Here is a 14063-nt window from a genome sequence, read left to right as displayed (position 1 = left end):
GGGAGAAGATATTTGCAAACGGTGTATCTGATAAGATATGCCAACATCTAACAAACAAACAAGGAGCTCAGGCCATTAGGGGCAGATGAACTGAATAGACATTTTTCCAAAAAAAAGACATACAAATGACCAATAGGTGTATGCAAATATGTTCAGTATTATTAATTATCAGGAAAATGCAAATCAAAACCACAATGAAAAAAAAAAAAAAGAAAAAAAAAAAAACACAATGAGTTATCACCTCATGTCTGTCAGAGTGGTTATTAACAAAAAGACAATAAATAGCAAGTGTTGGCAAGGGTGAAGAGAAAAGGGAATCCTCATACACTGTTTGTAGGTCTATAAATTGGTGTAACCTTTATGGAAAATAATGGAGTTTCCTTGAAAAATTAGAAATAGAACTGTCATATGATCTAGCAATTCCACTTCCATTTTCCAAAGAAGACAAAGACACTAATTCAGGAAGATTTATGCACCCCGATGTTCACTGTAGCATTGTTTACAATAGTCAAGATATGGTAGATAAATGGCTAAAGAAGATGTGCGTGTGTGTATGTATGTATGTGCTCACACACACAATGGTTTATTACTCAGCCATACATAAGAATCTTGCTATTTGCAACAACATGGATGGACCTAGAGGATATTATGCTACTAGAACTAAGAGAGAAAGACAAATACCGTATGATTTCACCTATATGTGAAACTTTAGAATGAAACAGAAATAGACTCAGAGATACAGAGAACAAACCAGTAATTGCCAGTGGTCACTAAAGGGGAGATGTGGTGGGGATGAGTGAAAAAGGTGAGAGAGGTTAACAGGTACAAACTTTTAGTTACAAAATTAAAAGAGTTGCAGTGATGAAATACACAGCATGAGAATATAGTCAGTAATAATGTAATATCTTTGTATTGTGACAGATGGTAACTAGACATTGTGGTGATCATTTTGTAATGTATAGAAACACTGAATCATTATGTTCTATAACTGGGACTAACATGGTGTTGCAGGTCAATTTAACTTCAAAAAGAAAACAGAGAACGAATGCCCAGGCCTGATTATCCAGTGCCAGTCAAATGGGCATAAACAGAATCAAGGAAAGAGAAATCATCTTGCATTTGTTATTCCTTTCTCAAAAGAAAAATATAGACAAGCAAAACAGAAGTGTTGGATTATTCTTTTGGACTATATTTTATTGTTTTGTGTTAGTCTGGGTTCTTTGGTTTCCTGTGGCAGAGACTGCACTCAAATAAGCTTAGACCAATTTCATTTTTTCCCTGATATTCCTATTGCACATTTGCTAGACTGCTTGATCTGGTTCCTCTGTTCATTTTTTCAATCCTGTCCTATCTGTGCTTTGGTTTGGATGGTTTCCAGTTTTGTCTTTCTATTCATTGATCTTTTCTTCTGCATTGAGTTATTTGCTGTCAGTCTCATCTAGCGTATTTTTTACCCTTAGAAGTCGTCCTAGCCTGTTTTCATCTGTATAAATTTCATCTGGTCTTTATGTGTTTATCCATCTAAATTATCTTTTATGTCCTTGAGAATATTAAATAACATTTATAATAGCTCTGTTAACATTTTTGTCTGCTAATTCCTTCATCTCTGTTATTTCTGGGTCTGTTTCTATTGATTGCTTCCTGCCCCCCGCCCCCCACCCCTGGTAGTGGGCCATATTGCTCTGCTTCTTTGTGTGCCTGGTAATTTTTGATTAGATACTAGACATCAAGGGTTTCACAGTGTTGAATTTTGTTGTATCCCTTTAAATGTGATTGATCCATTTGTTCTGTCATGCAGCTAAATAACTTGCAGATTAGTTTAATTTTTTGAAGCTGCTGTTAAGCTCTGTTAGGGTGGGTCCGGAATAGCCTTTGTTCTTGGGCTAGTTTAGTCCTAGCTACTAAGGTGTGATCCTCCTAAGGACTCTACCCAACACTCCATGTATTACATGGTCTCTCCACTCTGGTTGGTAGAGGCATGAGCTGTTTCCAGCCCTGCCTAAGCTCTAGGAATTTTTTAGTCTATTGGTTCATTTGTCTATCTCACAGAGTTACACCCCATACATGTACAGCTCTGTAGTCATTAATGATTCAGTGAACCTCTTTGCACATCTCCAGAGCCTTCTGTGCAGCTCCTTCCTCTCTTATACTCCATCTCAAAATCTAGCAGTCTGTTTTCTCACTTAGTATGTCTACTGTGCTATGCTTGAGGTCTCTCTTCCTGGTCTGTGGCTCAAAACTACCTTCAGAGTGTGTGTTGGAGCAATCATACTGCTGAACTCACTTTCCCCCTTCACTTGGGGCACATTTCAGCACTGCTTATTTTCTAATATCTGAAAAACATTTTTTCACATATTTTGTCCAGTTTATGAGCAGAAAGGAAATTTCTGCTCATAGCAGTTAATCCTTTAAGGGTAGAAGCAGAAATTTAAAAATTATAGAATTGAGTTCATCTTATAAATGAATAATTCATTTAATATTATATCATTAAAAAACTTCCCTCGTGCCATTAGGTGTAATGTCCTTTTCTTCCATCCAGAAGATTATGTGTGATTTACTTAACTCTTACCCTATTTTAGGATATTAAACCTGTTTCTGATTTTCTACCACTTCAAAGGAGACTATGTTAAACATCCTTGGATATGAATCTTTCTTTTTTTTACATCCAGTTATTGCTTTTTTACATCCAGTTAAATCTTTTTTTTTTTTTTTTTTTATATAAATTGAAAAAACAGTTATCTGACTGTGTTGAGTCTTAGTTACAGCATGCAGGATCTTTTATTGTGTCTCATGGGCTCAATATGGCAGTGCACAGGCATGTGGAATCATAGTTCCCTGACCAGGGGTCGAACCAACACTCCCCTGCATTGCAGTGAGGATCCCTAACCACTGGACTATCAGGGAGGCTCCATCTACTTATATCTTTGTGATATATTTCTTGAGGTGGTGTCATTAGGTTCAGAGATTTGAGAATGTTGCTTGCTGTACTATGCTGAGTTGCTCAGTCGTGTCCGACTCTGTGCGACCCTGTGGACTGGAGCCTGCCAGGCTCCTCTGGTCATGGGATTCTCCAGGCAAGAACACTGGTATGGGTTGCTGTGCCCTCCTCCAGGGGATCTTCCCGATTCAGGGATGGAACCTGTGTCTCTAAATTCTCCTGCATTGGGAGGAGGCTCTTTTAGGGAGGTTCTTTACCACTATCGCCACTTGGGAAGCCCTTGAGAGTGTTAACACCCTCCAAGTGTATTGGTAGGTACTATCTGGAAAGATTGTGCCAGATTTCCATTGGCATTGCATGACAGCACTCATTTTGCCACACGCTTAACAGCACAGCCTATTTTATTCTTTGAGTGGTATATATTGAATGCAATTATGGTGTGAAGTCTGTTGCCAGGAGGAAAAAGTACAGCCTCTTTCCCTAGAGGGCTCATAGGTAGGTGATGGAGAGAGATGGTAAACCCATCACCAGAATATGATACATTTTGGAAGGAGAGATCAAACTTTGCTTAAGAAAACCTTCATACGTTTTCATCAAATATTTGAGGATAGACTGTTTTTTAATAAGGTCACACAGAGAAAAAAATGTCAGAAGGGTTAAGAGGACATTTAAGGTGACTGAAGTGTGAAGTCAGTGTAGCATATTTACTGAATAGTTTTGCTGGTACCACGATTGTGTCAGGAGTAAGAATGTAGAAGGAAATAAAGTAGAATTTGGAGGCAGAAAGCAGATAGTGAAGGGCTCTGTCTTGAGCTAGTCAAACACACACTCTAATCCTGTACATTTCATGGGTGTACTGGAATCCTCATATGTAGTCATATTTAACTTGTTACCATTGGCTTTGTTTCTCTTGCTCCTCACAGAGGTTGCAAAAATGTTTTCATAACAGGAGTCCTATTTCATCTGACAGTTAACTCCAGCCTCTAAATACCACAGTGACCCTTTTTTGTTTTTTGTTTCTTTAGAGAACAGGTTGAGGTCTTGTCAGCTCTTGTCAATTAAATAGGCTTGATTCTTTCTTTTCTCCTACACAGCCAACAGGACATTCTGTGCAGGCATGGAGCTGTCCTGCCTGCCTGTTCTTGAGCTGAGCATATGATCCATTCTGTATCCAGTGTTATGTGTTCTCTCTGGGCCAGTTCTTACCAACTCAAGCTCTCTTGGAGTGAAGGTCTCACCATGACTATCTGCTTCATTAGAACAGAGACAAACCATTGGTATTTTGTCCTGTAAAACAAAGGTACTTTAGGTAAAGTCTAGCCATCTAACAAAAAGGAGGAAGTAGAATACCATCAACAACAGAGTTGCACTGGGGTTTAGCAGACAGGCCTAGTTTCCAGTCTGCTGAATGACTAATAGGTTGTATGATCTTGGTTAACACTTGTGTCTTTGGGTCTCTACTTTCTGATTAATGAAAAGACATTTATGTTCTCTACCAGCTCAAACTTTGACTGTATAAACAAAGGTTAAAAAATTTTTTTAAGGGTTTTGAAGAAATTAAAACCAAATTTCTTCATCATGGCTATAGAAATGAAATTTGTGTTTTATACTAAAACCAACATTTAACTGTATTCTGTAATGATCTAAGTTTCTAGAGAACCAAAGACCTTTAATGAACACAATTCTAAGTTTTTACTTAATTATCTTCTCACTGTGATGTGTCAACATAATATCTGAACAATGGATTGAGTTACTTCTTGTTTATCTTAGATGCATAGCAGATCTTTAAACTTAAAATATTTTCCTAGGAATATGAATTTCTTAAATGAGTGTCACATACTTCCTTAAGAGACTTCCAATTAATTACATGGGTTAAAGTCAGAATAGCTGTTTTGGTTGTAAACATCTGTGGCCTCTTTCCATTTCTGCTTCTGCCATAATTCTAAGGCTTTCACTTATTTTATAACATGAGGTGAGAAGAAAATACACATGAGGTGTGTATTATAATTTTTGCTTAAAGTACTATTAATTTGGCACTTTGGCTTAAATAGGTTATTTTTGGCTTACGTAGGCTTTTTGTGTGCTATTTTGGGCATAAGCTATAATATTTTTTTAATGACTAAGAACATTTTGAGTCCTATTACAGATTATGCTTGATATTTGGGCAAATGCTTCATCGTTAATTTAGAGTCTGTAGAGAGCATTTTTGGAATGTCCAGTGAATTTTGGAGCCATTGTTATGAAATCAGTTATAAACTGATATGGTGTCCAGAAACTTTTGATGAGGTTAGCTACACCAGTCTTTAAAAGAGTGGTTGGTCCTAGTTTGTTCTATTTCTAGCTATTTTCACAGGTTTTTCTATTAGGTATGTTTGCTGTTCTCAGTGGATTATAACAAACTGTGGAAAGCTCTTAAAGAGATGGGAATACCAGACCATCTTACCTGTCTCCTGAGAAACCTATGTGTAGGTCAAGAAGCAATGGCTAGAACCCTATATGGAAAACTGATCAGTTCAGGATTGAGAAGAGAACAACAGGGCTGTCTGTTGTCACCCTGTTTATTTATGCGGAATGCATCCTTTATGTTTGTTTATGCTGAATACAACCTTTATGCTGAATACATCATGAGAAATGCTGGGCTGGATGAGTTACAAGCTGGAATAGGTGGGAGAAATATCAACAACCTCAGATATGCAGATACCACTCTAATGGCAGAAAGCGAGGAAGAACTAAGAATCTCTTGATGAGGGTGAAGAAGAGTGAAAAAGTCAGCTTAGGACTAAACATTAAAAAAAAACCAACCTAAAATCATGGCATCCGGTCCCATTACTTTATGCCAAATAGAAGCAGAAAAGCTGGAGGTAGTGACAGATTTCTTCTTCTTGGGCTCTAAAATCACTGAGGCTGGTGATTGCAGCCATGAAATCAGAAGACAGTTGCTTCTTGGCAGGAAAGCTATGACAAACCTAGACAGTGTTTTGAAAAGCAGAGACATTACTACCAACAGAGGTCTGTATAGTCAAGGATATGGTCTTCCCAGTGGTCACATAACGGTTGTGAGAGTTGGACCATAAAGAAGGCAGAGTGCCAAAAGAATTGATGCCTTCGAACTGTGGTGCTGGAGAAGACTCCTGAGAGTCCCTTGGACAGCAAGGAGATCAAACCAATCAGTCTTAAAGGAAATCAGCCCTGAATACTCATTGGAAGGACTGATGCTGAAGTTGAAGCTCCAGTATTTTGGTCACCTGATGCCAACAGCTGACTCATTGGAAAAGTCCCTGATGCTGGGAAAGATTGAGGGCATAAGGAGAAGAGGGCATCAGAGGATGAGATGGCTGGATGGCATCACTGATGCAATGGACATGAACTTGGGCAAACTCTGGGAGATGGTGGGGGACAGGGAAGCCTGGTGTGTAGCAGTCCATGGGGTTACAAAGAGATGTTCACCACTGGGTGTCTGAACAGCAGCTCAATAATTGCTTTAAAATGTTGTATTAGTTTCTGCTGTAGAACAAAGTGAATCAGCTATATCTGTGCATATATCCCCTCCCTCTCGAGCCTCCCTCCCATCACCCCGTCACACCATCCCCCCCTTCTAGGTCATTACAGAGCACCAAGCTGAGCTCTCTGTGCCATACAGCAGCTTCCCACCAGCTCTCTGTTTTACACATGGCAGTGTGTATACATCAATGCTACTCTCCCAGTTTGTCCCACCCTCCCCTCACCCACGTGTCCACCTGTGTGTTCTCTATGTCTGCGTCTCTATTCCTGCTCTGCAAATGGGTTCAGTTGTACGATTTTTCCAGATTACATACATATGCATTAATATATGGTATTTGCTTTCCTCTTTCTGACTGACTTCACTCTGTATGACAGACTCTTATCACAGTTTCACTAACTGCTCTCATGTGATTTATGCTGGGACTCCAGTTATTGTAGTTTGTTCATATTATAAGGAAAGCAGATGTAGAATCTGAGGAAGTCTCTGAAAGACCATCCTAGACATAGGTGGACAGTATTTGGGTGTAACCACCATTTTGAGTGATGAGAGGTCTTACTACCAAGTCTGTACCTGGAGATGTGAGATAGAGTGGGGAATTGGGGTAATGTGCCTGATCTGTAGCCCTGGGTTAATTTAATGAGGTGTTAGAAATGCCTGAACTCCCAAGATTGTGATAAAACTTCGTTGACTATTCAAATACTCCAGTTTCTTACTAACTGATTTGTCTACTCAGGGTATAAATCATAAAGTTGGTTTATGGAAGAATTTTGGAATACGTGACTGACAGTCTTGTTCTAGTTCCCTCTTCCTATTGAATTGTCATGTGCCTTCATAAATTTCATTCCAACTAAGCAAAACCCAAACAGAAATAGTGGGTGAAGAACTTCAAAAGTAATTTCAAAGATTCTAAATTGTTGTGTAGTTGTAAAGCTTTTTATAGCTTGTTAGACAGAATGAGTGAAAAAACTGTGGCTAACCACTCCCCCATTCAAGCAGTTATAACTGAACTCAGTGCAGATTATAAGTGAGATCTATATCTTTTGTAGGTTCAAGTGCTAGAGTTTATTCAAATTTAATGAGACTTCTGTCCTATTTCTTTGCTCATCTTATGTTAAATTGTGTTCTTCTTTGTATTTGACCCTAAGGCAGAAAACACTGGGAAAACTTGTTAGGCAAAAATAATAGTTGACATCCAGTGGAAAGCATAGACATTTCAACTGAAGAGAAAATGAACATTTGAAAGTTAGGAAAAAATAGAATTAGATCTGAACACTTCAGATGGTATGGATTTTTAGGATGGTGGCCTGCCAATGATTCTTTTTACTATGTTGTGTGTTTATAAATATCGTCCAGATAATCAAACATCTTCGCCCATCCCCATCCTAGCTCAACTCCTTTTGCTTCATTCAGTTTCACTGGATTGGCCAGGTAAAATTTAAAGCAACAAGACATGTTTGGAATGACTGCATTGTTTTGCATATCCTTTAAAACTTGATTTAATCTAGGTAGAAATCCCATTTTATTTTTTGTGGTTGTTACTAAACCCAATGTTGAATAATATCAAACTTCCAAACATGATTTTATTAGAATTTTTAAAATTTGGGCCCAGTGTAGAATCCATGGACAGTATTCTGTCTGGAAATATTAGAGATAGTAACCTCAAAATAAACTATTAAAAATTCCCAGAGCTCTGATTTTACATAGTTAAAACTGACTATCAAGGCAACATTGCATAGTCTTAAACTAAAATTTACTGTGTTGAGCATTATGCTTTTCTAGTTTTTATTTTCCTTTTGTTAATTGTCAAGGTTTTTAAAAAGCAAATGTTTTGAACTCTTGGACTCTACTAAACTGTGATATAGAATTTTAAATACTGTATGTAAGTGTTGTTTTATAAATAAACCAGGAAGAATTGAAAACATAATTGAAGGGCTAACATCTTGCTGGCTAAGGGAACAATTTGGCTTTCATCTAAATGAATGTATAGTATATGAATTACAAGGTAATACAACACTAAGTTTAAATGGTGTTTTTAAGAAAGCATATCTTATTTGTGCTTAATGTCTAATTTGGCAGATACAAATTTGTGGTGGATACAGTTGGTGGTGGAGAACTGGTTTTGGGGAAGATGAGCATTGCAAAAGGTTGGCTTGACTCTCTCCAAGTATCTGCTCCATCTTTATGTCTGGAGTTAGATTCATGACCAGTGCTAGACTCTGAAGCATTTGATAATAACTGGGCACCTAGGTGTTATCCCTTAGTTCATTTTAACAGTTTTGAAATGCAAATTTTAGTTTTCTATAGCTTTACCATACTAAACACACAAAGATAAAAGAAAGTTAGTCTTGGGACTTCCCTGTAGGTCCAACTGGTGAGGATTCCACACTTCCACTGCAGGGGGCACAGGTCTGACCCCTGGTCCAGTAACTAAGATCCCACATGCCTGGTGACGTGGCCAATAAAAGAAATATTAGTCTTGTCATAGTTTTATTCTGTCCCCATTCTGTGCTCTTCAGTCCCACCGACCTTGTACTAGAGTGCTGCCCTGTACAACCCTTACCATGCAGCCCTTGCTATGTGCCATTCCCTCCTCCTCTTCCCCTGTTACCTGGCAACAGGACTGTTAGTGGTCCCGCTCAGCCATTGGTCGGTGCTGCAGTGGACTCCTCCCCCAAGCAACCAGCTGTCAATGAGTGACTGTTAGTGGTCCTGCTCAGCCATTGGTTGGTATTGCAGTGGGCCCCTCCCCCAAGCCACCAACTGTCAGTGAGCGACCTTAGTTAAGGACCTGTTCAGCCAATGGTTGGTGGAATGGTTGTTGTCAGGTGGAGAGTAAGGTAAGAGGTGAAGCCTGGCCTTCTCTCTGGGGCCCTCCAGCTCACCCAACCTTGGATTGGTGGATGAGCTGGGGCGGGGGGCATGGACCAGGCAGGGGGCCGTGTCGGGCAGGACTCCGGGGCCCTCACCGAGACCACCTGCTGACCAGGCCCAGGCCTGAGGCGGCAGTGAACGTCTCCCCCATCCCTGCCTCTGGGACCTAATGGCAGTGGCGGTCTTCCTGGGTTGCGGTCTGTGGAACCTGCCTCTCTCCCACCCCATATTTTGGTGGCCTGAGGAGCTGCAGATCTTGTTGGGCGCTGGGCTCCTGGTTCCCTCAGTGATGACAGCTGGGCAGGGGCTGGGGACCTGGCCCTGAGGGAGCCACCAACTGAGACCTGCCTCCTCTTAGCCAGGACCTGGACCTCACAGGGTGAAATTGGAGCCTTGACCTTTTCTTGACCCTTGATCCTTTCTTCTCAGAAGAGAGAATAACATTTGTTTGATGGAGGTTTATAGGAACATCATTACCTGACTGTGACCTGACCTCAGGAACAAAGGATCTGATACCAAGAAGTTTGCAAAAACTAAGCACGTCCCTTCCTCCCCTTTCCTAAAAAAGCGCTTTGCTGAGAGCTTTTGGGAGTTTGGGGGTTTTAAGGCAGGAGCCACCTGACTCCTTGCCTGGCCTTCAGTAAACCTTTCTCTGCTCCAAAATCTGATGTTTTGGTATCGTTTGACCTCAGATGGGGCGCATGGACTTGTGTTCTGGTAACAATCTCTGTGCTATTTTGTCAACACATTGAATACTTTCCTACTTCAAGGTCTTCTGATGACGATCACCTCTATTCCATAGTTCTTTCCTCCACCTGCTGACTCTTTCTCGAAGTCTCACTTCTTACTCCCTTCTTCCTTCCTTTGGGAGGATCAACTATAAAAAGACTTACATTAGCTCATCTCTTCCCCAAATATTTCTGATCACTTAGCTCTGATTATTTTCTCTGTGACACTTTCATAATCTTTGGTCATATGTCTTTACTTCTTGATATTCTGATGTTTTCTGCTAGAACATGAGGTTTATGAATGTAGGGATCTTCCTGTCTGTCTTTCCTTTGCTCTAATACTAACAACTGGCAGCATAGTAAGTGTTAGTCACTCAGTCATGTCCAACTCTTTCCGACCCCGTGGACTGTAGCCCACCAACTCCTCTAAACATGGGATTCTCCAAGCAAGAATACTGGAGTGGGTAGCCAATTTCTTCTCCAGGGGATCTTCTTGACCCGGGGCTTGAGCCCAGGTCTCCCACATTAAAGGCAGATTCTTTACCATCTGAGCCACCAAGGAAGCCAGTAGCATAGTATGTGCTTAGTAAATAATTGTACCTCAGAATAGTTTGTAATGTGCATGGATTTTTGTATTGCTCTTTATACTTAACTCCAACCTTTTACAATAAAAATATAAACATTTTAGTTCTTTTTTCTTTAACTAAGATGATACATTTAATCTTTTCCCAGAGTGCTCAGGTATATTTACCATATGTTGTAGACAATTTGGTATTGGGGGAGGCAGATAAGAAAATTAATCACTCAGATTAAGTGATGTTGCAGATTCATTTGCTGGGATATGATAGAATAGGAATCATAGAAGCTTTCATGTCCTTTAAATATAACATTCTTTCTGAAAAAAGAGAAGGTTAAGGTTTGGAGATAGGTTTTGATAAAGGTTAAATGATCAAGGTTATGTAGCTGGAACTCTTGAAAACAAGGAACTAGGAAAAGAGTAAAATCTAAAGAAAGTTCTCTGGAGTTGCTTCTTGGGCTCACTTTGCATTATATAGCACATGAGACTTCTGCAATTGAGAAAATATTTCCATTTTTATTAAAAATTATGATTCTGTGTTTTAAAATATGAATTGCATGTTTTCACATTTAATAGTACATTGATGTGCATCCTTTAAATACCATAGGCATTGGGGTTTTTTTCTCCAGAAAATACTTCAATTATGCCTTTTATATCTTCTAGCTAATGTGTCTCTGCATACTGATACTGTTTGTTAAATATACAAAGGCACCTGTAACATTTGTAATAAATGTTACATGAGCTTTTCAGTTTCTAGACATCATCTCTTTAATTCTCTGTTGCTATGGGTTTTCATTAGTATTCCATGGAGCCTGGGTTGCCATAGAAAATGTGTAGTTGTAGAGGAGTTACCATGACAACAGTCCACCATTATGTATTTTTCAATATCAGCTAGCTGGAGATGATAGTGAATCTGAGGATATTTGTTTTGGAGTCCAATAATTAAAAAAAAATACAATATTTCAATATCCTAGTTATCTCCAACATATATTTTAAATATGATGCTAGTTATCCTTTATTCAAATAAACAGAAATGAACATGTTTTAAAAGCTAATTTTTAGCTATTTAGCTTGGTCTCCAGAAATTCTAAAAATTTAAATTGCCTTAAATCTTTGAGACAGATATAAACTCCCATATAATAAAGCTCATCTCAAATAAGCATAAGTTTTTGTTTTAATCATTTCTGGCTCTTTCATGACCTCAAAGAATAGCAGCTCAGGTACATTATGTGAGAAAACAGAGGAGAAAGTATAGCTTTTATCTTTGAAGTAGAACTCAGAAATAAAGAAAGGAAATCACCTGGTGACTCATTGCTCAATGTAGCTTTTTTTAAAAAAAAAAAAAAGCAAAGAAACTATTTTCAGTAAAATGGCAAATCCCTTGGTTGAAGAGAAGTTTTAAACACACTATTTAAATTGGAAAGCTTTTGATATATCCAACGCTTGAGCAATCATTTTGAAATTCTTTACCTATTAGCGATGTTAGTCATATAATGTCAGTTGTCTTCAATTTACTTTCCTTATTGGTACCCTGACAGAGCGATACACCTTTATTTTGTCACAGGGACAAGTAGAAGAAATATTATAATAACAGTTCAGCAAATTAGATCTATGTATATCAGAGATTTTGAAAAGATGAGCGACCTTCAAGTTTTACAATTTTACAATCTGGCTTAAAATTTGTGTTGTTGTTGTTCTTAATTGTTGCTGTGATCTGAATGTTTCTGTCCCCTGCAAATTCATATGTTGAGAGCAAATGCCCAATGTTATGGTATTAGGACTTGGTAATCTTGGGAGGTGATTAGGTCCCTTATATAAGAGACCCCAGAAAGCTCTCTTGCCTCGTCTATCTTGTGAGGACATGGTGAAAATATGGCCATCCATGAACCAGGAATCGAGTCCTCACTAGACACTGAGTCTGCTGGTGTCATGAACTTGACTTTCCAGCATCTGGAAGTATGAGAGATAAGTGTCTGTTGTTTATAAGCCCACGAATCTACAGTATTCTGTCAGAGCAGCTCTGATGAACCAAGACAGTTGCCAAGCCTTTCTTTGAAGCTGTGGGAAGATGTGATATTGGGTCTTCTTGTTTTTGTATTCTTTTTAAAAACTTTTTATTTGAATATAGTTGCTTTACAGTTTGGTATTAGTTTCTGCTGTACAGCAAAGTGAATCAGTTATGGGCATACATACATCCCCACCTTTTTGGATTGCCTTCCCATTTAGGTCACCAAAGAGCATTGAGTAGAGTTTCCTGTGCAGTCCGGTAGGTTCTCCTTAGTTATCTGTTTCATATGCATGGTAGTATATATATGTCGGTCTCAACCTCCCAGTTCATTCCACCCTGGCCCCCCAGCACCACTACCACACCCTCATTTCCCCTCTTAGTGTCCATATGTTTGTTCTCTATGTCGTGTCTCTATTTCTGCCTTACAAATAGGTTCATCTGTATCATTTTTCTAGATCCCATATATATGTGTTAATATATGTTATTTATTTTTCTCTTTCTGACTTACTTCACGTTGTATGACAGTCCCTGGGTCCATCCACATCTTGTTTTTGTATCCTTGAGACCATGTAATACTGGAGCTCTCCAATATCCTTCCTTGGAAACTTTTCCTCATGGGACATGTGAAGATAGCCACTCCTATAGCAGAGTAGATGCCCCGCACAGAATCATGGGTGGTAATTCAATATTTCAAAGGATCAGTGAATATATTAATTGTTCCTGGATAAATGTGGGGCAGCCAAGAGAAAAATATAAGACCAAGTAGTGTTTTCATAGAAGAGGTGTGGTTTCATAGAAGAGGTAGATCGTTTCATAGAAGAGGTAGGTAGAGTTTGATAGAAAACATTTAAAAAGCTGATCTTCCAATCCCTGCTGCTATTATATCGAGGATATAATTTCCCTCATATAGATCAGGGTCTAGAAGTGTTCCAAGAACTTCCATTGTCCTCTCCCAGTGGAGTCATGTAGACAGGATTTGTGTCTCCTGTAACACGAAGAACTCACTCACGCCTTGTTGTTCGGAGTTTTCACTGAGGCTCGTTCACTTAGACTTGGTTGGTCACACAGGCATTATTAGCTTACTCTCCAGTCCCTCCTGAGATCAAGGTGATAGCACATGGACACAGGCACCCCCCATAAATCACATTGTTACTATAGTGTGTATAATGTGGCCCCAACACCAAGGTAAACACCACCACCCTTATCAGATAGGTATTCGAAGGGCTTAGAGGCCACTGCACCAGGTCAAGGGCAAAGCTTAGCCCTCTTTTCTGACAAAGTTAATCCTTTACTACAGACTTGCTTTGTTTCTTTCCCTCTCCATCCATTCTAACAAGCTCTTGCCAGAGCAGTCTTTCTAATCAGTAGTCTTAAGTCATGCCACTTTCCTACTGTGAGGTCTTGTTGTACTTTTGTCCCTCTGCTCTAGATGTTACAGG

This window comes from Muntiacus reevesi, chromosome 2 (genome assembly GCF_963930625.1).
Source record: "Muntiacus reevesi chromosome 2, mMunRee1.1, whole genome shotgun sequence".
Taxonomy (NCBI): domain Eukaryota; kingdom Metazoa; phylum Chordata; class Mammalia; order Artiodactyla; family Cervidae; genus Muntiacus; species Muntiacus reevesi.
Note: the sequence above shows the minus strand (reverse complement) of the source record.